General features: G+C 42.6%; 1 long non-coding RNA gene across 12 annotated transcripts in view; it reads left to right on the plus strand.

Moving 5' to 3' along the window:
• LOC128931298 (uncharacterized) overlaps positions 1-25632 on the plus strand; it is a 122715-nt gene that overhangs the window by 47670 nt on the left and 49413 nt on the right. For 2 of the 12 annotated variants that reach the window (XR_013522659.1, XR_013522658.1), the window contains exon 5: positions 951-24846. The exons of the other annotated variants lie outside the window; for them this stretch is intronic. This is a non-coding gene — a long non-coding RNA (uncharacterized LOC128931298). The remainder of the gene's footprint in view (positions 1-950; positions 24847-25632) is intronic. 12 annotated transcript variants of the gene reach the window in all.

Here is a 25632-nt window from a genome sequence, read left to right on the forward strand (position 1 = left end):
ACAGGGTTTTGCCATGTTGGCCAGGCTGGTCTCGAACTCCTGATCTCAGGTGATCCACCACCTCAGCCTCCCAAATTGCTGGGATTACAGGCGTGAGCCACCTTACCCGGACATTGTCCTTTAAATTTTGACTTTGTGTAAGATATTTCAAATAATGTAATATTTTATAACATATTTTAACTTACTAATATTTTATTTTTAGCTTTTGAATTTTTTGCATGATTTTTAGAGTCCTTATCTATATCATGATTATATAAAAACATTCTCCCATGTTTTCCTCTAGTATGTTTATGGTGTAAAGTGTTTTAAAATTTAACTCTAATCCATTTGGAATTGATTTTGGTGTGAGGAGTGACATAGAGATCCTGCTTTTCTGACTTTTGGATTGTATCTTACATTTCAAATCTTAGCAATGTCTCTTTTAGGAAATGTGGCCTGGAGAGTGTCTTGTGCTCTAGTTTATGAACTGATATCTTTATTTTTTTATTTTTTATTTTTTTCAGAACAAGGCAGCTTCAACTGTTAAGCTTTTTGAAACATATTGGCTTAACTATTTTTTTAGTGAAGTTGGTTAGGATTTTCCAGCGTGCTTTCAAGCAAGTTATATTGTAATGTCAAACAGATTAATAATGTGTAGTAAAGTTGGCATTGAGCAAACAGATTTTGGATTAACAGCTTTGACATAAAGACGGTGAAGAGATGACTAGACTTGCCAAACTGACATAATTTATTCTTTGTGTGAAAAGAGAGTATAAATTTGGAGTTTGAAAAACTATGTGGCTGACTTTCTAGATCAGTATGTTTTGAGGTGTATTGTGCTATGACATTAAAGAAAGGGTTTAGTGGTGAAATAAGTTTCAGAAATCCTCAGTTAAACCACGTCAAAGATTATTTAAGTGGCAGATTACTTGGAATATTTTTTTAATATTTTATTTTTATTTTTTTTTAAGACGGATTTCATCATGCTGGCCAGGCTGGCCTCAGGTGATCCATTGGCCTCAGCCTCCCAAAGTGCTGGCATTACAGGCGTGAGCCACTGCACCCGGCCTACTTGGAATGTTTATCATAGACCGGTAAATTCTGAATCTCCGAGGCGAAGAATAATGTATGCAATATTCCTCAAACCTACTTTACTATCAGTAATGTTCCAGCTTGTTTTTTGTTTTGTTTTGTTTTGTTTGGTTTGGTTAGGAACACTTTTTTTCTATCAGAGTTATGGTTACGGATATGAGGGACTATTTTTTTCTTTCTTTAACTTTACGAATTTGAGGGACTGTTTTCTTTCTCTAACTTAATTTTTTTTTTTTTTTGGACTCTAAGAATTTCTTCAGGGACTGTTTCAAAGAAGAATTTGGGAGATGTTCATGGTCAGTTCTCAGCTATTTTGTGTTTTATGATAGTTTGTTTTCATTCTCCATTGAGTTGTCCTGTTCTTGGCTTATATTGTTTAAATTAAAGCCATAATTATATATTGGATGGGTGTAATTGCTGAACTGTAGTCTTTAAGGCATTGTGAATGACAGGAGTGTGGTTTTTAAAAATGGGGGCTGCAAATGTACTAATTATTAAAAAGGAAAAGAAGATAAATACCACAAATTCTGGTCTAGTAAACTAGTTTCTGGCAAAACTTTGGACTTGAAAAATTCCAGAGCACATGGTCAGATGGATAACTTATGGACACTTAGCGAGAAAAGTGATGCCTGGAAGCCAACATGAGCTCCCTGAGAAAAGCACTGTCACATTAACATAATTTCCTTTTAGACAAGGTCACCAGATTGGTGAATCAGAGAAACACACAGTAATGTCTAGATTTCAGCAAGGTAATTGAAAGTATCTTGTGATACTCTTGCAGACAGGTTGAATAAATGTGAACTAGATTGTAATATAATTAAGATTATTTGTAGCTGGTTGAATAAACCACATTCAGAAAGAGCTGCTAGAGGTTGCAGTGAGCTGAGATCACACCACTGCACTCCAGTCTGGGTGACAGAGCAAGACTGTCTCAAAGAAAAAGGAGCTGCTAGAATGGGGAGTAACTGCTTCAACAGTGTGGGATTTGTTTTTGGGTGGTGAAAGCATTCTGAAATTAGTTAATGATGATGGCTGCACAACATTGTGAATATTCCAAAAGCAACTGAATTGCATATTTAAAATGAGTTTAGGTTATGGATTGTATCTCAGCAAAAAGAGTTGCTAGGTTTTTAGCGCAAATAAAGCACTTTTAGGGCATGTTATTCATAAACATTTTTATTGGGACTTACGAGAACATCAGTGAGGTGTCAGTCAAATTCAGATTTTACTTGGTTCTGGAGAGATAGTTAATATATTGTGAGACACATTTTGCTTTCCATGTGCCCTGAATCTGATGATGAAATTTAATAATGATAAATGTGATGTCCTACACTGGAGTTCAAAAAGTTTATAGGATAAGGGAGAGAAGTAGCATTAGTGGGAAATGAAAACAAAATAAAAGAAACCTGACTTGTTCATTAACTCCTTAGTAGATAAGTATACCCAGCCAAGGACAAAATGGTTCCATTGTCCTCTGGACTAATCAGAGGCTTCCTGAAATTGTGTTTAGTTCTGGAGGTCATACTTTAAGATGGACCTCGTAGTCTAGAGCAAGGATGTTACATGTGTGATAGGTTATTTCACACCCGAAGCAAGCCCTGCTGATAGATCAGAATCCTTTTCAACATAGAAGCTGAGGAACCACTCCCAGTCAGTCGGTGTTGGTCCACTAGTCGACACTTGATTATTGCCCTGGGACTAGAGCACGTTTGAGGGGCATGACTAAGATGATAAAGGGTCTGCCAGTTATGATCCATGAAGAAGAATTGAGAAGACGGAGACTATGTTACATGGAAACAAGATTTAGAAGGAGTATAAAATCAGGATCTCAGAAGTTCAGCCTTTCATCCAGTTTAGGCATTCAGTTAATTGTTATATTAACATTTTACCTACTTTACTAAACACTTCCTGAGAGATGGGAGAGGGGTTCATTTTTTCATTGTTGTGCCAGAGGAACAGACTAGATGATGGAAATGTGCTTAATAGGAGGATAGTTTCTTATTTAATACAAGATATTTTCAAAAAGTGCCTGAGCTGCAGTGGGAAAACCCATGTTGCAGATTTTCAAGCTTGTGTAACTGTTTAATGGAAGATTGTTATGTTCTAACCTAAGTATTTTCACAAGTTATTTAAAAACAATTTTTATTTTCATTTCCTGTGTTACTAAAAACTATTTTTATTTTGGACGACTTGATACTATTCCATTGCTCATTTTTTTCTGATATGGCTATGAAGTTGGGCAAAATATTTCCAAGAAAATAATTACTTTAAAGCAAGTAAAACACATTTTTAGCTCCTCCACTTTTCAGAACACTCTGGGAGAACTGAAGAAGATGCAAAAGTGTAACACAGTCCTGCCCTTAGGAGATTACAGATGAATTAGACAGACAGGGCATAAATGTTTAAAAAGTTACCCAATATCCGAGAATGAGAGGTCTCAGTGTCATGAGGCAATATGTAATTGCTGAGGAAACGATGCAAACAGTTAATGTGTGAGAGTTTAGAGGAGGGAAAGATTATTTTATGGCTGGGTTTTGCAAGATAAGCTGACATTGTATGGTCACAATTTTCCCTTTCAAGGGAAAGCATAGCATGACCTATACTTGTCTTGTTCTCTGTGATCCTTTTGAGTTGGAGACCTTTCCACTTCCTGGCACCCAATGGTCCCTCTCACCACAGTGCTTTTCACAAAGTAGGCGTTCAGGATATTGTTAAGTCAAATGAGTACAGAGTTGTGTGGTATGTGGGGACTGTGGTAGGAAAAAGAATCTCAGCATCTCAGTGTTAGGGTTATAAGAACTTGGGGTAATTTTCTTTTTTTTTTTCTTTTATTAATTGGTTATAATTGAGACCAGGAGTAACACAGTCCTTAATCAAGAGAGAAGGAACAGTGTGTGTCTTTCAGTAGAGTCTTTCTAGTTTATTCAAAGATAAATTAGAAGAGGATTTCACCCTTATGTACATAAGTATTAGGTGGTAAAGAGATATTAAGTGCCATAAGAAAGTTGAGAGAAAGTTTGGAATGAGAAGAGATTATGTCTGATGATAGGTCATGAAACGGTTCATAGAGAGGTGGCTTTTTTTTTTTTGAGATGGAGTTTCGCTCTTGTTACCCAGGCTGGAGTGCAATGGCGCCATCTCGGCTCCCCACAACCTCCGCGTCCTGGGTTCAGGCAATTCTCCTGCCTCAGCCTCCTGAGTAGCTGAGATTACAGGCACGTGCCACCATGCCCAGCTAATTTTTTGTATTTTTAGTAGAGACGAGGTTTCACCATGTTGACCGGGGTGGTCTCAATCTCTTGACCACATGATCCACCGGCCTCGGCCTCCCAAAGTGCAGGGATTACAGGCGTGAGCCACTGCACCCGGCTTAGAGCAGTTTTATTAATAATTACCAAAACCTTGAAATAATTCAAATATTTCAATAATATTTATTTCAGTATTTGAAATAATTCAAATATTTATCAAATGGTGGCTGGATAAACAAATTATGGTGTATCCATGCAATAGAATACTACTAGGCACTAAAAAGCAATGAACTACTAATAGAATAATAACATAGTTGCTAAGTTAAAGAAGCTAGGCTAAAAAACCTACATAATCCATGTTTCTACTTATTTGATGCTCTGGAAATGGCAGAACATTATTATTTTTTAATTTTTTCATTGCATTTTAGGTTTTGGGGTACATGTGAAGAACATTCAAGATAGTTGCCTAGGTACACACCTGGCAGTGTTATTTGCTGCCTTCCTCCCCTTCACCTATATCTGGCATTTCTCCCCATGCTATCTCTCCCCAACTCCCCACCCCCCACTGTCCCTCCCTATTCCCTACAACAGACCCCAGTGTGTATTGCTTTCCTTTCTGTGTCCATTTGTTCTCATTGTTCAACACTGGCCTATGAGTGAGAACATGTGGTATTTCATTTTCTGTTCTTGTGTCAGTTTGCTGAGAATGATGGTCTCTAGGTTCATCCATGTCCCTACAAAGGACATGAACTCATCATTTTGTTGGCAGCATAATATTCCACGGTGTATATGTGCCACGTTTTCCCTTTCCAGTCGATCATCGATGAGCATTTGTGTTGGTTCCAGGTCTTTGCTATTGTAAACAGTGTTGCAATGAACATTCATGTGCATGTGTCCTTAAAGTAGAATGATTTATAATCCTTTGGATATATACCCAGTAATGGGATTGCTGGGTCAAATGGAATTTCTATTTCTAGGTCCTTGAGGAATCGCCACACTGTCTTCCACAATGGTTGAACTAATTTACACTCCCACCAGCAGTGTAAAAGTGTCCTATTTCTTCATATCCTCTCCAGCATCTGTTGCCTCCAGATTTTTTAATAATCGCCATTCTAACTGGCGTGAGATGGTATCTCAATGTAGTTTTGATTTTCATTTCTCTAATGACCAGTGATGATAAGCATCTTTTCATATGTTTGTTGGCCTGATGTACTTCTTTGGTAAAGTGTCTGTTCATATCCTTTGCCCAATTTTGAATGGGCTTGTTTTTTTCTTGTAAATCTATTTTAGTTCTTTGTAAATTCTGGGTATCAGCCCTTTGTCAGATGGGTAAACTGCAAAAATTTTTTCCCATTCTGTTGGTTGCCAGTTCACTCTAGTGACTGTTTCTTTTGCCGGGCAGAAGCTGTGGAGTTTGATTAGGTCCCATATGTCTGTTTTGGCTTTTGTTGCCAATGCTTTTGGTGTTTTGGTCATGAAGTCCTTGCCTACTCCCATGTCCTGAATGGTTTTTGCCTAGATTTTCTTCTAGGGTTTTTATGATGTTAAGTCTTATGTTTAAGTCTTTAATCCATCTGGAGTTAATTTTAGTGTAAGGTGTCAGGAAGGGGTCCAGTTTCTGCTTTCTGCACATGGCTAGCCAGTTTTCCCAACACCGTTTATTAAACAGGGAATGCTTTCCCCATTGCTTGTTTTTGTCAGGTTTGTCAAAGATCGTATGGTTGTACATATGTTGTGTTTCCTTTGAGGCTTCTGTTCTTTTCCATTGGTGTATATCTCTGTTTAGGTACCAGTACCATGCTGTTCTGATTACCGTGCCTTGTAGTACAGTTTGAAGTCTGGTAGTGTGATGCCTCCCACTGTGTTTTTTTTTTGCTTAGAATTGACTTGGCTATGCAGGCTCTCTTTTGGTTCCATATGAAGTTTAAGGTGGTTTTTTCCAGTTCTGCGAAGAAGGTCATTGGTAGCTTGATGGGGATAGCGTTGAATCTGTAAGTTACTTTGGGCAGTATGGCGATTTTCACGATATTGATTCTTTCTAACCATGAGCATGGAATGTTTCTTCATGTGTTTGTGTCCTCTCTTATTTCGTTGAGCAGTGGTTTGTAGTTCTCCTTGAAGAGGTCCTTTACGTTCCTTGTTAGTTGTATTCCTAGGTATTTTATTCTCTTTGTAGCAATTGTGAATGGCAGTTCGTTCTTGATTTGGCTTTCTTTCAGTCTGTTTTTGGTGTATAGGAATGCTTGTGATTTTTGCACATTGATTTTGTATCCTGAGACTTTGCTGAAGTTGCTTATCAGTTTCAGGAGGTTTTGGGCTGAGACAATGAGGTCTTCTAGATATACAATCATGTCGTCTGCAAATAGAGACAATTTGACTTCCTCCTTTCCTATTTGAATACCCTTTATTTCTTTTTCTTGCCTGATTGCTCTGGCTAGAGCTTCCAGTACTGTATTGAATAGGAGTGGTGAGAGAGGGCATCCTTTCAGATGCCAGATTCTTTGAGAGAGGCCAGATTTCAAAGGGAATGCTTCCAGTTTTTGCCCATTCAGTATGATATTGGCTGTTGGTTTGTCGTAAATAGCTTTTATTATTTTGAGATACGTTCCGTCAATACCTAGTTTAGTGAGGGTTTTTAGCATGAAAGGCTGTTGAATTTTGGCAAAGGCCTTCTCTGCATCAATTGAGGTAGTCATGTGGTTTTTGTCTTTGTTTCTGTTTATGTGGTGAATTACGTTTATAGTCCTGCATATGTTGAACCAGCCTTGCATCCTTGAAATGAATCCTACTTCATCATGGTGGATAAGCTTTTTGATGTGCTGTTGCAATCGGCTTGCCAGTATTTTATTGAAGATTTTTGTGTCTATGTTCATCATGGATATTGGCCTGAAGTTTTCTTTTCTTGTTGAGTCTCTGCCGGGTTTTGGTATCAGGATGATGTTGGTCTCATAAAATGAGTTGGGAAGGATTCCCTCTTTTTGGATTATTTGGAATAGTTTCAGAAGGAATGGTAACAGTTCCTCTTTGTGTGTCTGGTAGAATTCGGCTGTGAACCCATCTGAACCTGGGCTTTTTTCGTGTGGTAGGCTCTTAATTGCTGCCTCAACTTCAGACCTTGTTAGTGGTCTATTCAGGGTTTCAACTTCTTCCTGATTTAGCCTTGGGAGGAGGCAAGTGTCCAGGAATTTATTTATTTTTTCCAGGATTAGCAGTTTATGTACATAGAGTTGTTTGTAATAATCTCTGCAGTGTTCGCACCAAAGGCTTGAGACAGCTAGTGTGACTCGCCCCATTTTGGCTGCTGGACCTATCTGCTCTCCCGCTGCAGTGTTTGCGCCAAAGGCTTGAGACAGTTAGCATGACTTGTCCCAATTTGGCTGCTGGACCTATCTGCTCTCCCCCTGCTCTCGAGGGCTGTCTAGTTGAGGCAAGGGTCGCGGGCTGAGCCACTGAGGCAAAAACAAGATACAGAGCAAGGGCCTGCGGTTTACGAGGGCATTGTGCTGACTGCTTTCATATCCCCTTTAATCTCTGTGTAAGCAACAGACTTGCTGCAATTGAGATGCGTGAGATGGTCAAGGACCCCTGCCCATATTTTCTCCGGAGCTGAGCCTTTTTGCTCTACCTCCTGATGGAAAACATAATTAACAAGCCACCATGAGGACACCATTGTTTTATTGCACTGTGTACTCTTAAAAAACATATTAACCTTTAAACTGCTTTGTAAGCTATTACCACAAGCCCCTGATAACTATTTTTACGTGATTTCTGTTCCCTTTTCTGTTTACCCCTTTTCTGCTGAGCTAAAGTAAATGCTGAGCTAAAGTAAATGTAACAAGAAAAAAGGTATAAAAGCTGTAACCCACAAAAATAAAGCTGCTGCCTGACTTGGGGTCACGCAGACTTCCAGACTCCGCTTTTCTTTGTTCTTTCATTTCCACGCACTCTCTCCCTCAGGTTGAATGAGACGTATACGTTGGCGGTCTTGGGGACTCCCACAGGTGGGGAGACCCCCCAGCAGATGTGCCGGACCCCAACAACTCTCTGATGATGGTTTGAATTTCTGTGGAATCTGTAGTGATGTTCCCTTTATCGTTTTTTATTGCATCTATTTGGTTATTATCTCTTTTCTTTTTTATTAATCTGGCTAATAGTCTGTCTATTTTGTTGATCTTTTCAAAAAACCAGCTCCATGATTTATTGATTTTTTTGAAGGGTTCTTTGTGTCTCTATCTCCTATCGTTCTGCTCTGATCTTAGTTATTTCTTGTCTTCTGCTCAGTTTTGATTTTTTTTGATATTGCTCCTCTAGCTCTTTTAATTTTGATGATAGGGTGGCAATTTTGGATCTCTCCTTTCTTCTCATGTCGGCACTTATTGCTATATATTTTCCTCTAGAGACTGCTTTAAATGTGTCCCAGAGATTCTGGTATGTTGTATTTTCATTCTCGTTGGTTTTGAAGAACATCTTTGTTTCTGCCTACATTTCATTTTTTATTTAGTCAACATTCAAGAACCAGTTGTTCAGTTTTTTTTTTTTTTTTGACGGAGTTTCGCTCTTGTTACCCAGGCTGGAGTGCAATGGCGCGATCTCGGCTCACCGCAACCTCCGCCTCCTGGGTTCAGGCAATTCTCCTGCCTCAGCCTCCTGAGTAGCTGGGATTACAGGCACGCGCCACCATGCCCAGCTAATTTTTTGTATTTTTAGTAGTGACGGGGTTTCACCATGTGGACCAGGATGGTCTCGATCTCTTGACCTCGTGATCCACCCGCCTCGGCCTCCCAAAGTACTGGGTTTACAGGCTTGAGCCACCGCGCCCGGCCAGTTGTTCAGTTTTTATGAAGCTGTGTGGTTCGGAGTTAGTTTCTGAATTCTGAGTTCTATCTTGATTGCACTGTGGTCTGAGAGACTGTTTGTTATGATTTCCATTCTTTTGCATTCAGTGAGGAGTGCTTTACTTCCAATTATGGGGTCAATTTTAGAGTAGGTGTGATGTGGTGCTGAGAAGAATGTATATTCTGTGGATTTGAAGTGGAGAGTTTTGTAAATGTCTATTAGGTTTGCTTGTTCCATGTCTCAGTTCAAGTCCTGGACATCCTTGTTAGTTTTTTGTCTGGTGGATCTGTCTAACATTGACAATGGGCTGTTAAAGTCTCCTCCTATTATTGTGTGGGAGTCTAAGTCTCTTTATAAGTCATTAAGAACTTGCCTTATGTCTCTGGGTGCTCCTGTATTGGGTGTGCATATATTTAGGATCGTTAGCTCTTATTGCACCGATCCTTTTACCATTATGTAATGTCCTTCTATGTCTCTTTTGATCTTTGTTGCTTTAAAGTCTGTTTTATCAGAGACGAGAATTGCAACTCCTGCTTATTTTTGCTCTCCATTTGCTTGGTAAATCTTCCTCCATCCCTTTATTTTGAGCCTTAGTATATCCTTGCATGTGAGATGGGTTTCCTAGATACAGCACACTGATGGGCTTTGGCTTTTTATCCACTTTGCCAGTCTGTCTTTTGATTGTTGCATTTAGCCCATGTACCTTTAGGGTTAATATTGTTATGCATGAATTTGACACTGCCATTTTGATGCTAGCTGACTGTTTTGCCCGTTAGTTGATGCAGATTCTTTATTTTGTTGAGGCTCTTTACTATTTGGTATGTTTTTGGAGCGGCTGGTACTGCTTGTTACTTTCTATGTGTAGTGCCTCTTTCAGGAGCTCTCGTAAGGCAGGCTTGGTGGTGACAAAATCTCTGAGTACTTGCTTGTTCGCAAAGGATTTGATTTCTCTTTCATTTATGAAGCTTAGTTTGTCTGGATGTGAAATTCGGGGTTGAAAGTTCTTTTCTTTTAGGATGTTGAATATTGGCCCCCACTCTCTTCTGGCTTCTAGAGTTTCTGCTGAGAGATCTGCTGTGAGTCTGATGGGCTTCCCTTTATGTGTAACCTGATCTTTCTCTCTGGCTACCCTTAGCATTTTCTCCTTCATTTCAACCCTGGCGAATCTGACGATTATGTGCCTTGGGGTTGCTCTTTTTGAGGAATATCTTTGTGGTGTTCTCTGTATTTCCTGGACTTGAATATTGGCCTGCCTTGCTGGTTGGGAAAGTTTTTCTGGATAATATCCTGAAGAGTATTTTCCAGCTTGGATTCATTCTCTTCATCACATTCAGGGACACCTATCAAACGTAGATTAGGTCTTTTCACATTGTCCCATATTTCTTGGAGACTTTGTTCATTCCTTTTTATGCTTTTTTTTCTCTAATCTTGCCTTCTTATTCTATTTTATTGAGTTGATCTTTGACCTCTGATATCCTTTGTTCTGCTTGGTCAGTTTGGCTGTTGAAACTTGTCCCTGCTTCACGAAGTTCTCGTGTTGTTTTTCAGCTCCATCAATTCACTTATATTCCTCTCTGAGTTATCCATTCTCATTAGCATTTCATCAAATATTTTTTCAGTATTCTTAGTTTTTTTGCATTGGGTTAGAACATGTTCTTTAAGCTCACAGAAGTTTCTTATTACCCACTTTCTGAAGTCTGATTCTTGCATTTCATCACACTCATTCTCCATCCAGCCTTGCTGGATAAGGAGTTGTGATCCTTTGTAAGAGGATAGTTGTACTGGTTTTTGGTGTTCCCTTTCTGGTGAGGAGTTGTGATCCCTTGTAGGAGGAGAGTTCTGGTTTTGGGTGTTTCCTTGATTGTGAGGAGTTGTGATTTCTTGTAGGAGGACAGTTGTTCTGGTTTTGGGCATTCTCCTTTTTTTTTGCACCGGTTTCTCCTCATCTTTGTGGATTTATCCACCTGTCGTCTGTGTAGTTGCTGATTTTCAGATTGGGTCTCTGAGTGGACGTGCAGTTTGTTGATGATGCAGTTATGTCCTTCTGTTTCTTAGTTTTCCTTCTAACAGTCTGGCTTCTCTGCTGTAGGACTGCTGAGGTTCACTCCAGGCCCTGCTTGCCTGGAGATCACCTGCAGCAGCTGCAGAACCGTAAGGGTTGCTACCAGTTTCTTTTTCTGCTATCTTTGTCCCAGAATGATGTCCACCAAATATCAGTCTAATCAGTCCTTGGTGAGGTGACTCTTAGGATATACGGGGGTCAGGGAGCTGCTTGAGGAGACAGTCTGTTCTTTATTGGAGCTCAGGTGCTGAGCTGTGAACTCTGTTGTTCATTCAGAGCTGCTGGGCAGGTATGTTGAAGTCTTTTTTTTTTTCCCCAGGTGCTCTGTCCCAGGGAGTTAGGGCTTTATTTATGAATTTCCATTGTGCTGCTGCCTTTTTTTTTCAGGGCTGACCTGCCCAGCAAGGAGGCAGCCTAGTCACTGTCTGCCTGCAGAGATTTTGCTGAGCTGCTGTGGGCTTTGCCCTGCTGCAATGTTAACTTCCCTGGAGTCCTATTTATATGGGTGTGGTTAGAACTGCATGGGCCATGGTGACCCACCTGTGTAATGGCAGACTCTCTATGTAATGGCGGGTTGCCTCGGCAATGGCGGGCTGCCTTAGCAATGGCAGACCACCTCTGTAGGGGTGGAGTGTCTCGGGAATGTCAGACGCCCCTCCCCCACAGAGCTGGATTGTCTTGAGTTTAGCTGTGATTGCCATGAAACTCTTAACCCAGAGCATTTCCAATTGCTGCTTTTTGTTATTGTTGTTTGATTGGGAACTGCCCAACCCGATCATATAGCTCCCTGCCTCAGAGCCTTTTTTTTTTTTTTTTTAAAGTTGAATGGTTGACTCTCTCCCAGGTGTTCCAGTCGCCTGCTGAAAAGGTGCTGGGATTTGTGTGATTTCTCATGTGGTGACCTACTACGTCGGTTGAAACAATGGTGCTGATATTCATGGGGCTTTTTTTGCCTGGGAATCTCCTGGCCTGGCTCCCTGTTTCAGTCTGATGTTTAATCAGATGAATGGGCAACTCTGCCTTCCAGGAGCTCCAATCACCAGCTTAAAAGGGCGACCAGACCAGTGAAATTTGTACGAAGAACTGCTGCACCGGGGCACTGGCAAAACAGCCATGCTGGCCAAAACAGCCACGCTGGCGACCGTGGGGCTCCTTTGCCTGGGAATCTCCTGGTCTGTGGAGAATAAAAATCTGTCTGGAAATGTGGCATCCACTCACCCTCTGCACTTTCACTGGGAGCTGCAATCCTGAGCTGCTTCTAAATGGCCATCTTGGATCTTCCCCCTATAATTATTTCTTTTCCCTCTCCTTTTGGAAATACAATGAGATAGGCATAGTGGCCAGATCAGGTGGTTCATGCCTGTAATCCCAGCACTTTGGGATGCTGAGGCAGGTGGATCACCTGAGGTCAGGAGTTCAAGACCAGCCTGACCAACATGCAGAAACCCCATCTCTACAAAAAAATACAAAATTAGCCAAGCATGATGGCGTGTGCCTGTAATCCCAGCTACTTGGGAGGCTGAGGCAGGAGAATTGCTTCAGCCTGGGAAGCAGAGGTTGTAGTGAGCTAAGATTGCACTCCAACATGGACAATGAGAAGGAAACTCCATCTCAAAAATAATAATAATAATTAGATAGGCATAGTGCACAAGACAATGTCAGGTGACACCTGTGCCACAACTTAATACCACTTTGAGTCCGGACAGACGATGTAGGTCTCTGTGCCTCAGTTTTTCCACCTGTCAGGTAGGAATCATATGAGGATGTACTCCTAAGATGATGCTCAAGGCTAAATAATGTTACCCACGAATGCGCCTTGATCAGCACCTCCTGCATTTTAAATACTCTTCCCTTTTGGCTGTTGTTGTTACTGTTATTATTTTACTAACTGGAGTGATTTCTAGCCTGCAAAAAAAGGGTCCGAAGTTTGTGAACAAGAGCATTATTTCTTACCAACTGATTAATAACCACAATTTTTCTTTTTCTTTCTTTCTTTTTTTTTGGAGAAAGAGGTAGAAAGGGAACGTTCCATATACGTACATATATGTATGTGTGTGTGTGTGTGTGTATATATATATATATATACACACACACACACACATACACACATATAATTGCATTTTAGTATTTGGGGTACATGTGAAGAACATGCAGAATTGTTGCATAGGTACATACATGGCAATGTGGTTAGCTGCCTTTCTCCCCATCACCTATATCTGACATTTCTCCCCCTGTTATTCCTCCCCAACTCCCCACCTCCTGCTTTCCCTCCCCTAGTTACCCCCAACAGACCCCAGAATGTGATGCTCCCCTCCCTGTGTGCATGTGTTTTCATTGTTCAACACCCCCCTATGAGTGAGAACTTGAGATGTTTGGTTTCCTGTTCTTGTGTCAGTTTGCTGAGAATGATGGTTTCTGGTTCATCCATGTCCCTACAAAGGACACAAACTCATCATTTTTTTATGGCTACATAATATTCCATGGTGTGTATATGCCACATTTTCTCTATCCAGTCTATCAGCGATGGGCTTTTGGGTTGGTTTCAAGTCTTTGCTATTGTAAACAGTGCCAAAATGAACATTCGTGTGCATGTGTTCATATAATAGAAGGATTTATAATCCTTTGGATATATACCCAGTAATGGGATTGCTGGGTCAAATGGAATTTCAATTTCTAGGTCCTAGAGGAATCACCACACTGTCTTCCACAATGGTTGAATTAATTTATACTCCCACCAACAGTGTAAAAGTGTTCCTAATTCTCCACATCCACATTGGATCAGCAAACCTTTTTTTGTTGTTGTTGAGACAAACTAGGTCTTGCTGTTTCCCAGCTGGTGTGCAGTGGCACAATCACAGATGACTGCAGCCTCGGCCTCCTGGGCTCGCTCTGTGCTCCTGTCTCCCATGGTGCTGGGACTACAGGTACACACCCCTATACCCAGCTCATTTTTTTTTATTGTTTTTGTAGAGATGAAGTCTCACTATGTTGCCCAGGCTGGTCTTTAACTCCTGGCCTCAATTGATCCTCCCACCTCAGCTTTTCAAAGTGCTGGGATTACAGTCATGAGCTTATCTGGAGACTGGGTCGTTACAGAGGTCATCAAGTTAAAATGCGTCATGAAGGTGGGGCCCTGATTCCATATAACTGGTGTTTCACTAAAAGGAAAATTTGTTGCCAGTGAAAGAAAAAGAAAGAATAAGACATTTTTTTTCTTGAGACAGTCTTTTTCTGTTACCCAGGCTGGAGGGTAGTGGTGTGATCATAGCTCAATGCAGCCTCAAACTCCTGGGTTCAAGTGATCCTCCCACCTCAGCTTCCTGAGTAGCTGGGACTACAGGTGTGTTCCACCATGCCAGCTAATTTTCTGTATTTTACATAGAGACGGTATCTCACTATGTTTCCCAGGCTGGTCTTGAACTTCTGGGCTCAAGCAATCCTGCCTCGGCCTCCCAAAGTGCTGGAATTATAGGTGTGAGCCACTCACTGTGCTTGCCGAAAAGTAAATTTGCACACAGAGACAGACATGTATAGAAGGACAATGGCCACTATAAGTCAAGGGATGCCTAAGCCGGAGAGAGCCTGGGACAGATTTTTCCCCAGAGCCTCCAGAGAGAGCCCGGCCTGCAGACACCTGACTTTACACTTCCGGACTCCCAACTGGGAGACAACAGCTTTTTATTTTATTTATTGATTTATTGAGACAGAGTCTCACTCTGTCGCCCAGGCTGGAGTGCAGTGGCATGATCTCAGCTCACTGCAGCCTCATTCTCCCTGGCTCAAGCAATACTTTCACCTCACCCTCCTGAGCAGCTTGGGAACACAGGCACATGCAACCATGCCTCGGTATTTTTTTCTTCTGAGATGGATTCTTGCTCTGTCCCCCAGTCTGGAGTAAAGTGGTACGATCTCAGTTTACTGCAGCTTCCACCTTGTGGGTTCAAGCAGTTCTCCTGCCTCATTCTCCTGAGTAGCTAAGATTACAGATGTGTGCCACCACACCCAGCTAATTTTTGTATTTTTAGTAGAGACAGGGTTTCACCATGTTGGCCACGCTGGTCTCAAACTCCTGACCTCATGATTTGCCTACCTCAGCCTCCCAAAGTTCTAGGATTACAGGTGTGAGCCACCACTCCTGGACTTGTATTTTTTCAGTAGAGACAGGGTTTCATCCTATTGGCCTGGCTGGTCTCGAACTCCTGACCTCAAGAGATCTCTCATGCTATCAAAGTACAGGCATTACAGACATGAGCCAAGGCATCTGGCCTGAGACAACAAATTTGTCTTGTTTGTTACAGCATCCCCAGCAAAGTTATACCAAAGAAATAATCTGTTTCATTGTTAAAAAACACAGAAGCTCACGCCCTCGGTCATTCATGAATGTGTAATTAGGTGTTGGCCAGGAACAGAGGCTCAGGTCTCTAATCCCAGTACTTTGGAAGGCTGAGATGGGAGGATCACTTGAATCCCAGAGTTTGAGGCCAGCCTGGCCAACATGGTGAGACCCCATCTCCACACACACACACAAATATTAGTTGGGCATGGTAGCATGCACCTGTAATCCCAGCTACTCATGAGGCTGAGGTGGGAGGACTGCTTCAGCCTGGGAGTAAGAGGCTGCAGTGAGCTATGATTGTACCACTCCACTGTAGCCTGAACACAGGAAGTCGTCCCAATCTATCTCTAAAAAAAAAAAAAAAAAAGGTGGGGGTTTGATTTTGTGTCTTTGTTGTTGTTACTGTTGTTTGTTGAGATGGAGTCTCATGCTCTGCCCAGGCTGGAGTGCAGTGGTTCAATCTCAGCTCACTGCAACCTCCACCTCCTGTGTTGAAATGATTCTCCCACCTCAGCCTCCCGAGTAGCTGGGATTACAGGTGCGTGCACACCACGCCTGGCTCATTTTTATATTTTTAGTAGAGATGGGGTTTCACTACGTTGGCCAGGCTGGTCTCAAACTGCTGACCTCAGGAGATCCACCCGCCTTGGCCTCCCAAAGTGCTGGGATTATAGATGTGGGTCACTGCGCCCGGTCGATTTCATGTTTTGGCTTGGTTGGGTCTGGCAGGTGTATGGTTAATAAATTAGGTCTAAATATTTCTAGGCTACTGGTGGCTTGGGTACGCAGTGACAGCAATGTGGTGGATGGTGGTATTGGCTTTGAACATGGATGAAAACAAGATCTGGTGTCCTTTTTTCACCCAGGCAATGTTGACGAGCTGACCTAGGAGATAAAAGGACAGGTACATGAGGCCTTGTGTACATCCTGGGAAAGGGGATGCCAACTGCTGGAACTCCAGCCTTCCTGCCACCATCCAGCCCACCAGGCCAGTGGCTCTTCCATGTTTGTTACAGCTTTTGAGAGGTTTGCTATTCAAAGGAGGGTGAATCAAGGAAAGTACAGGGCTGGGGCACAATTCTGTTAAACATGACAAGGAATATGCTTTGGTTCAGGAAAACCCATGGCCAGGCACGGTGGCTCACGCCTGTAATCCCAGCACTTTAGGAGGCCAGGGGCAGAGGATCACTTGAGCCCAAGAGCTTGAGGCCAGCCTATGCAACATAGTGAGATCCCCTCCCCAACTCCACCAAAAATGTAAAAGGAAGAAAAAAAGATGTAACTCAGGCATTACCCACCTTCAGGTAGCCTTCCTGATGGTGCCATATCCAGGTGGGCTCAGGGGCAACCTCTGTTCTCCGGGCATCAGAAGCTGCCTCCCTGGGGCAGTGGTCGTGGGTCAGCTCCTGCAGGAATCCAAGCACAGGATGATGGTAGATGGATCAGGACTGAGGTTCAGAGATGCCGAGAGGCAGACAGCTTTGGGATGCACTTGGTGAGATCAATGGGATTTGCTGCAGGGTGACTGTCAGGGTGTACGGGAGAATTCTGGACCGGCAGTGCTTCATCTTTCTCTTCCCTCCAATCCCAGGAGAGCAAATGAAGCAGAAGGACTTGCAGTCCCTGCTCACCAGCTCCATCCTCAGGAACTCAAGGACCATCAAGTTCCATGGCTGGGAGGGAACCTTTCTGGACAGAGTCCTGGGTATCCGAGGCCAGGAGCTGGACACCTTGTGGACCTCCGGCCTCCTCTTCTCTGTGTCGCTGGTGTCCTTCCAAACATCTATCTTTCTGGTGATGTCACTCTAGTCTCTATGCTGAGCAGGACTGGGGAAGGAGTGTGGAGGTCAGGAGGTGAGATAGGTGGCACCTCTCAGATCCTACCACACTGTTCATCAAAAGTCACACATTCTGGATTCTGTTCTTGCTTCCTTCTGCGTGGATGAATTAATCACATCATTCTGGTGAAGGTGGCAGCAGATGATGAGGTCTGCTGTTCTGAGCGTTCCAGGCTTCTACTGATGTGGGGAGGAGGATTTTGTATGCACTACAAAGAAAGAGGTACTTTTGTTGTTAATTTTGGTTCCCAGGAGAAATGGGAGCTTTCAGGGTGCATGGGAGACACATCAGTGTTTTGCAGTCCTCTTTTATGCCTCTGAGGGTGAAATGAGAGTGTGAAGCACTTTGGGAGGTGGCCAGGCACACAGCTAGGCTCAGTGCAGAGCAGAGCTGCTGTCCTGGTGGTGTTGCTCCAGTCATCATGAGCCATGTCTGAAAGAATTAATCACATTTTATATTCATGCATGCTGTTTGACTGTGCTGTTGTTTTTAAAGAGAGCATTATTGGCAATGCTTTAACCTGATAGCCCTACCTAATTGTGTTTAATGTGTGGGCTTGAGGAGGAGGCACGGTTGGGGGAGAAAAAGGGAGAATGGACGTGTGAATTACGGAAAGGTGTCTCTGTTCAGAGCATGGATAGGTTCAAAGCTCTCCTCATACTACTAAGTATTTGGCTGGACACTACCAGTTGTGTATCTACACTGTGTGTGTGTGTGTGTGTGTCTCCAGGGCTGAGGAGCACCTCTTTTTCCTGTGGTAGAATGTTACTCAGAATCTTGGATAACCCCCAGCCCTCCTAAAAACACAATACATGTATGTTATAAGAAATTTATCTTGATGATTGATGAGAGGGTGGTGATTGAAACCAGCTTATTTTTTATTTACCACTGAGGCCAGCTCACCTTTGCTGAAGAGAGTTTTTGACTCTTACTTTGTAACTGGAACTCTGAAGTTCATCAAGCCTTTTCAAGAGTTTCAGGCTGAAAGTCAAGATCTCTCAGGTTAGACCCAATGTTAAAATTTTAACTGGGCAAATTCTCATTGGAGACAAGGGGCCAAAGACTGTGCCAATTGAATCTAACATCTTTTAATGTTGACTTCAATCCAGTAAAGCCCTTGTTAAGCCATTGAACTGTAAACTATTGGGCCTTGGGAAGGCAGTGCACCCTCTGAAATTAGAGGGCAGGCGATGTGGATTTGATTTCCAGACACATGAGTCCTTTGCAGTCCTCTTGTCTGCCTCTGAGGGTGAAATGAGAGTGTGAAGCACTTTGCGAGGTGGCCATGCACACAGCTAGGCTTGGTGCAGAGCAGAGCTGCTATCCTGGTGGTGTGGCCCCAGTCATCATGAGTCATGTCTGAAAGAATTAATCACATTTCATATGCAAGCATGCTCTCTGTGCTGTTGTTTTTAATGAGAGCATCATTGGCAATGCTTTAACGTGATAGCCCTGCCTAATTGTGTTCTATGTAATAATGTGTGCACTTGAGGAGGAGGCAGGGTTGGGGAAGAAAGATGGAGAATGGAAGTGTGAATTAGGGAAAGGTGTCTCTTCATTTGGAGCATGGATGGGTTCAAAGCCCTCATACTACTAGTATTTGGCTGGACACTACCAGTTGTGTGTTTAGACTGTGTGTGTGTGTGTGTGCGCGGGTGCGTGCCTTCAGGGCTGAGCAGCACCTCCTTCTTTCTGTGGTAGCATGTTACTCAGAACCTTGGATAACTCCCAGCCCTCCTAAAAACACAATACATGTATGTTATAAGAAATTTCTCTTGATGATTGGTGAGAGGGTGGTGATTTCAACCAGTTCATTTCCCATTTACCACTGAGGCCAGCTCATCTTTGCTGAAGAGGGTTCTTGACTTACTTTGTAGCAGGAACTCCTAAGTTAATCAAGCCTTTGCAAGAGTTTCATGAGCCGTGTATGAAAGAATTAATCATATTTCATATGCAAGAATGCTCTCTGTTTGTGGGAGAGAGTGGCAAGGGTGCTGGGTAAGTTTCTGCAGGGTCAGAGAAGGCAGAGACCATGATTGTGTGTTGCAGGGACAGTTAGGGCCTTGCAAGCTCACAGTGGGGCAAGGGCCATTAACGACAATATAAAAAGGAGGGTACTTGCTGACGTCTCTTATTTACATCTCTTATTTTTCTTCTAATATCTAGCCATGTCATACATGTTAAGAACTATCATTCAGGAAAACAGTGAAGTGACTATGTATTTTACAAATACATGATTGAAAAGGCTGTATATTTCCCTCTTTCTACACTTGTCATTCTTACTCAGCTTATTTGTATCTGTAGAGTATGTGTAATTTTTCCATGTGCAAAAATGCTGTTCATTTGTAATAGACTACTGATTTTACCATATATTTGAGCAAAACTGAAGAAATAATAAGGAACATTGATATTTGTGCAGAAATATGATAAATGTTTAACCATGGTGCTCATTAAGTTAAAAGCTCATTTTGCTCCTGCTTTGGAAGAATCGGCCTAATGTGTTTGACATTTGAAACATAAATAACCCCAGAGCTTTGTGGGGTCCGAGGCAAGTGGATTACCTGAGGCCGGTAGTTCGAGACCAGCCTGACCAACATGAGGAAACCTTTCTGCCTCTACTAAAAACATAAAATTATCCAGGCATGGTGGTGCATGCCTGGAATCCCAGCCACTTGGAAGGCTAAGGCAGGAGAATCGCTTAAACCTGGGAGGCAGAAGTTGTGGTGAGCCAAGAAGATCACACCATTGCCCTCTAGCCTGGGTAAGAAAAGTGAAACGCCATCTCAAAAGAAAAGAAAAATAAGTAACTCAGAGATTATACAATGAAATAAACTTATTGAATGTTATCTGTTTTAAAAATGTCAGCATTGCTTTGTAAATACATTCCTTGACATTGCAGCATTTTCAAAAAGTTAACTACACTTTTGCAATCTTAAAATGTTTTAAATTTTCTTTCTGAGTTTTTCCACAGTTTATTAAGGAAAGAGGCATAAAAGGAAAACAATAGAAATGTTTTGTTGTAAAGGTGACCTAACAGATAAGTTTAAATATAGGGAATTGGGCACTGTGTTGAATGTCTCATTAGCACATAAGTGATCTTAAATAAATGTCTAGTGTATTAGACACTCTTTTAGACAAATTTATCAGAGCTCTGCTTCCTAGGACACGCTGGCAACATATTTCAGGAAGGATGTGATGATTCTAACGCAGGCTTTGAGCTGTGAGAGCAATACAGCAGTGAAGACTCACGAACATTCTTCCCTTCCTGTCTCCCCCCTAAGCCCCAGAAATTTTAGGGGACAAGAAGGAAAGAAAAGTCTCTGCTGCATATTTTCCAGACACCAAATAGCATAAAAGGGCAGTATGATACTACAAACTTTGGCTAATAAAACAAACTGACACAATTAAATGACTATTGAAAATAAACATTGTGGTTTCAAAGATTTATTGATGATTTAGGGTGAAGTTTTTATATTATGCACTATCTTAACGTGGGACTATTCCCTTTCTTTTTGTTTATTTAATAAATATTTGTGAAGCACCTGTATCCACCAGGCACTATTTTAGGTGCTGGTGTTTCAGTGGTAGACAGAGCCCCTGCACTCACACAGTTCTCACTTTGTGGGTCAGGATGCAGACAGCAAATCAGTAAACAGACACAAATACATGACACAATTTCAAATGCCAGGTATTTAAAGCATTCCACCTGATTTTTCTGAAGGAGGGGGCAAATAACTTTCTGCTGGCTTAGATCTGTGCTGAGTAGGACACAGATCTACACATATCTTACAAACTATGATTTGTAAGAAACTATGGTTACTCAGAAAAATACAGGAGTATTTATGTCTTTATTACACATATATAATCAATAAGGGCCCTGGGCATTTGATTTTTATTTTATTTCAATGATAAAATGTATTTAGTAATGTTAGTTGTCATAGTTACTAGTGCTGATTTAATGTTAGTGAATTTACTTCACATTTAGCATAGGAAAAGTGTGAATTTATTATTTGTAAATTAGAAACACAGAATAAAACCTAATTACATTACTTGTTCTGGTATAAGAATCAGCATATGTGAATTATTTTTGCATTTGCTGAATTATAACAAAGTTCTTAACAAAAATGAGAGGTATTAAAGGCCCACAGCAATGGTTCTTAAAATTCACTGTGTGCTTAGGGATTGATTACCCATGAATACTGATAAAAGGCAGATTCTAGAGCTCTGACATAGCACATTCTGATTCTTTTATGTGTTTACTATTGCCCAGGAATCTGGGTTTTCAATAAGCATCTTGAGTGATTCTAATAAAGATGGTCCTGGAACCCCACGGAGACCCACTCTTTTGTTGGGTTGTATCAGATATACATGAGTTGATTTTTTCTTTTATTTTTCAATGACACTCAAGCCAACTGCAAAGGGAATAATTTTCAGTAGTCTCTGACATAAGTATCTAGGAACCAGTAATGGAATATATTTTACACAAAAAGTAATAGAGTAGTTTTATGCCATAAGACCAAAGTTCCTGGCTCCCATTCTAGAATAATGTAGTATTGTTTAATTGATTAACAGGTGGCTGCTAACTAAAAAAAGATAAATATGTATAGAATTAGAGAAATACTGTCCAGAAGGATAGAGTCTAATAGTGCCTGGAATTTTGAAATCATCAATCAGAGTAATAATTTTAAATGTGCCACAAGATAATACCATATTCCAAATAAGTTATACATTCATTTGCTTAACTTTCATCCATGAAAATCTTTATATAATTACTGCTTGTTCTTTTGAAATTCTTTCCTACTGTGTAGTTTGTAAAAGCTCAAAATAGATCAAAACTAGTTACCCTATTTACTTCTGTAAACACGAAACTCTGTTAAAGCTTTTAGGCGAAGTAAGCCCAAATATGCTATGTTCTGTCATGTATGACTAAAATAAAAATTCAGCCTAAGGAAACTCCTTTTGTAAATATTATTTGTACTACAAAAAGTACAGAAGTTAGCTGGGCATGTTGGCGCACAGAGACTGTATTGTTGTAGTGGCCCGAGCATAGAAAGTCAACGCCAAGACAAAAGTATGCCAAATTGCAGGGTTTTTATTGCCGGCAGCCACGGAGGAATCCTGTCTCTCCAACCCGTGGCCCCGAAAGGAGGGTGTCAAGATTTTTTATACCCTAAAACCACCTCAGGGCTGAGGGTGAGGAACGGGGATGGGGATGAGGGGCTTCAGACATTCCGAGGGCTAGTGGATTCTGTAAATCACCTCCAGGGTGGAGATGAGGGTGCAGGGCTCTGGACATTCCAAGGGCCAGGGGACTTTTGTCACTCCGATTGTTAGTTAAGTGGTTTATAGAAGTCAAGAAAAGCATTAGTTTACACATTGTCTTGGTAGGGTGGAAATGACAGTCCTTAATTACTTATTACAAGTCGCAGGTGCCAAGATGGCATAAGTTTGGACTGCTTGCCTGTCACATTTGGGTTACAGAGAGCAGTTTCAATAGAAAGTCGAGGTATGGTTGAGGTATGCAGTTTTATGGGGTTCTTACCATGTCACAGTATCTCCATGCTGCCTACTCTAGGTGGTAGTATGTTCCCAACACACATCTTTAATGGTTTAAAATGGTATTACAATTTTTCCTTCAGTTTGTGTGCTCTGCCAGCTGTATGCTTCCTCTGCACATTTCCAAAGTGAAGAAAATGAAAAAATCTTTTTTTCTAATACTATATTAATAGACAAATCTACATTTTTGGATTAATATTCTTTAATAAGAACCTAACTCAATAGGTTGCTCTCTAATTGATTACAAATCCCACTGGAACACTTCCCCAGGTTGACTGAAGGTCCAGGTTTTTTCTTATTCTTCTTTCCATCCTCTCTTTAATTTCAGCTGAGAATCTACCAAACTAAGATTACATTGACCACTCAATTTTAGGCAGAAAGGGACTGCATTGATTAGTTCGACTGCCTCCTTTTCAAAGAAACTAAAGCCCACGGACTGATTTACCAAAGTGTGTGTATTCTTATCTGTGCTGTCCTATTCAAGATCCTGGACTAGTCATAAAGCAAACGATATAACTGCTACCTGATGGGAATTTCTGGAATGGGTTTAGATGTGAGAAAGACAAAGGTCTAGTGGCAAAGTCAGCTCTGGAGGTTGGTTACTTGGATTCCAATCTACTTAGTTGTGTGTTCTTGGGCAAAATACATAACTTTTCTGTGCCTCAATTTATTTGAAAGATGGTGTGTAATAGTATCTATCTCACAGCATAATTGTGAGAATTATTGAGCTATTCTACCAAAAGTATTAAAACATGTGGTTAAACTCCCAGTAAACACTATTTTTACTTGAATTACAAACTGCCAAACCCTTAAGTCTTGAGCTCCCAAGGGGAATTAGGAACCCTCCTGTGGCATTCCTCTTCTAAAAGTCTGCTGAACAAAAGTTGATGTCACATTTTCAAAGAGCTCAAATGGATTACTTTTATGAAGTTTGGGGCAAATGAATTATACATATATATGACCCTCTGTCAACACCCAGAAGGTATGTGGACACGCAGAATTCAAAAGTCTGAGGGTGACTGTGCTTGGGGTGAAGGGATGCTTAGAAACTGACTCTTAAGAGGGAGGCAGGATGTTCAATAAGAGCGGCTGGTGACCAAAGAACTAAACTAACGCAACAAAGGTGAGTCGGTCTCCCTGCGACCACAGGCGTCCAACCCAGGAGCACCTCCCTCTGCCTGGAAGGCCCAGGTGCGGCTGGCGGGGGACTGAAAGGGTCACACCACGGGATTGTTCTCAACTTTGCACCTTTACACAGCAGTTTCGAAGACAAAGGGGCTTTTCAGCTAGGTTTGGTTTACCGTTCCCTCCTCCCAGGCCCAAGCTTGGTGCCCAATGTCCTCAGCAATGACTGGGACGTCCCTACTTTGCTCCTTTTTCTTGGGGCCACTGCCCACCCCTAGGTTGCCCACTGTCCCTCCTAGAGAGGTGGATGGCGGTGACATTCCAGGGAGAACAAAGGGAGGAGTGAGGGGGCAAAGACGGCCTTCTAAAGTCCCACCCTGGAAAGACATCCCACCATGCCCGCGAGGCACCCTCAGGCTATAGCCTTCGACAAGGGAGGCCTTTGCCCCGCCCCTTGGCATGGGGGAGGGGTGTGGTGCCACCGGCGCTCTCTGATTGGATGCTGCCTCACGGTTCCAAGCCGCGATTGTGCAGTGGGTGGCCGTCGGCACCTGCGTGCCCAAAGTGGGGAACCGGCCTGGGGAGTTGCTGGAAGTTGGAGTCGGGGGAGCGGTCACTGGCAGCAAGCGTGGGCGGCGGCCAGTCGAAAAGATGAGAGCAGTCCCTAGTCTAAGCCTTTCCGTCGCTCTCCGGCACCACTAGTACCATGGACTCCACCCTGCCGCGGCCCCTTGGCGACGCGGTGCAGCTGCCACTCGACCAGCTGGATTCAGGTACCGCGAGGCACCCGGGCAACGGGCACGCGCCCACGCCGCCCCTTGCGGCAATGGTGCTGCGAGACCGGGGGTTTGGGGGGGTGGGGACTGGGGCCCACTGTCCCTGGAAGGGAGGGGGAGACAAGTTAGTCTCAGTGACCTCTGGCTCCCGCTGGCCTCCTCCCTGCCTCCGCGGCGTGCGCCCCAGACCCCCATCCACCGCCCAGGGCCGGGGTGGTCCGGGCGTTGGTGCTGGCAACAGCCCCGGGTAGGGTCTTCATGTAGACTTGAGGGTGTGCATGCCGGTCTCTGCCCTCCACCACAGCGGGGCTGGGACTCGGCGGTTGGGTCCCTTCGGGTGCACAGGCTGAGATGTAGACGGAGCAGAAGGCTGTACTCCGGGGAGGCCGGCATGGTGGTGCCTGCCCGGTGGGTGGCTCTGAACGACCCCTGGAAAGGCGGTTGCATGGGTCTAGGTGTGAATGGTGCATTAGAGATGGCATCGATGGGTGCAAGGGGCACAGAGAAGCTTAAATGCTACTGCACTTTGGGGACATTTTGCATTGGAGTGTGGTTTAAAGGGAGACAGAGGCAACAGTTTTGGGAAAGGCAGAGGTTATGAAGAAAAGTGAGAGGGAGTTATCCCCAGGATTCTAGCTGAGAAAGTTGCAGCCTTGTAGATAGAAGTAGCCACCCTTAACTCCTGGCCCAACCGTCAAAAAAGTAGTTGGCAGTGTTCAGGGAAGGGTGGCATTTAAATGAGGCCAGTTGAGTTTGATGGTTAAAGGGCCTAAGGATTACTGA

The sequence above is a fragment of the Callithrix jacchus genome, chromosome 9 (genome assembly GCF_049354715.1).
Source record: "Callithrix jacchus isolate 240 chromosome 9, calJac240_pri, whole genome shotgun sequence".
Lineage (NCBI taxonomy): Eukaryota > Metazoa > Chordata > Mammalia > Primates > Cebidae > Callithrix > Callithrix jacchus.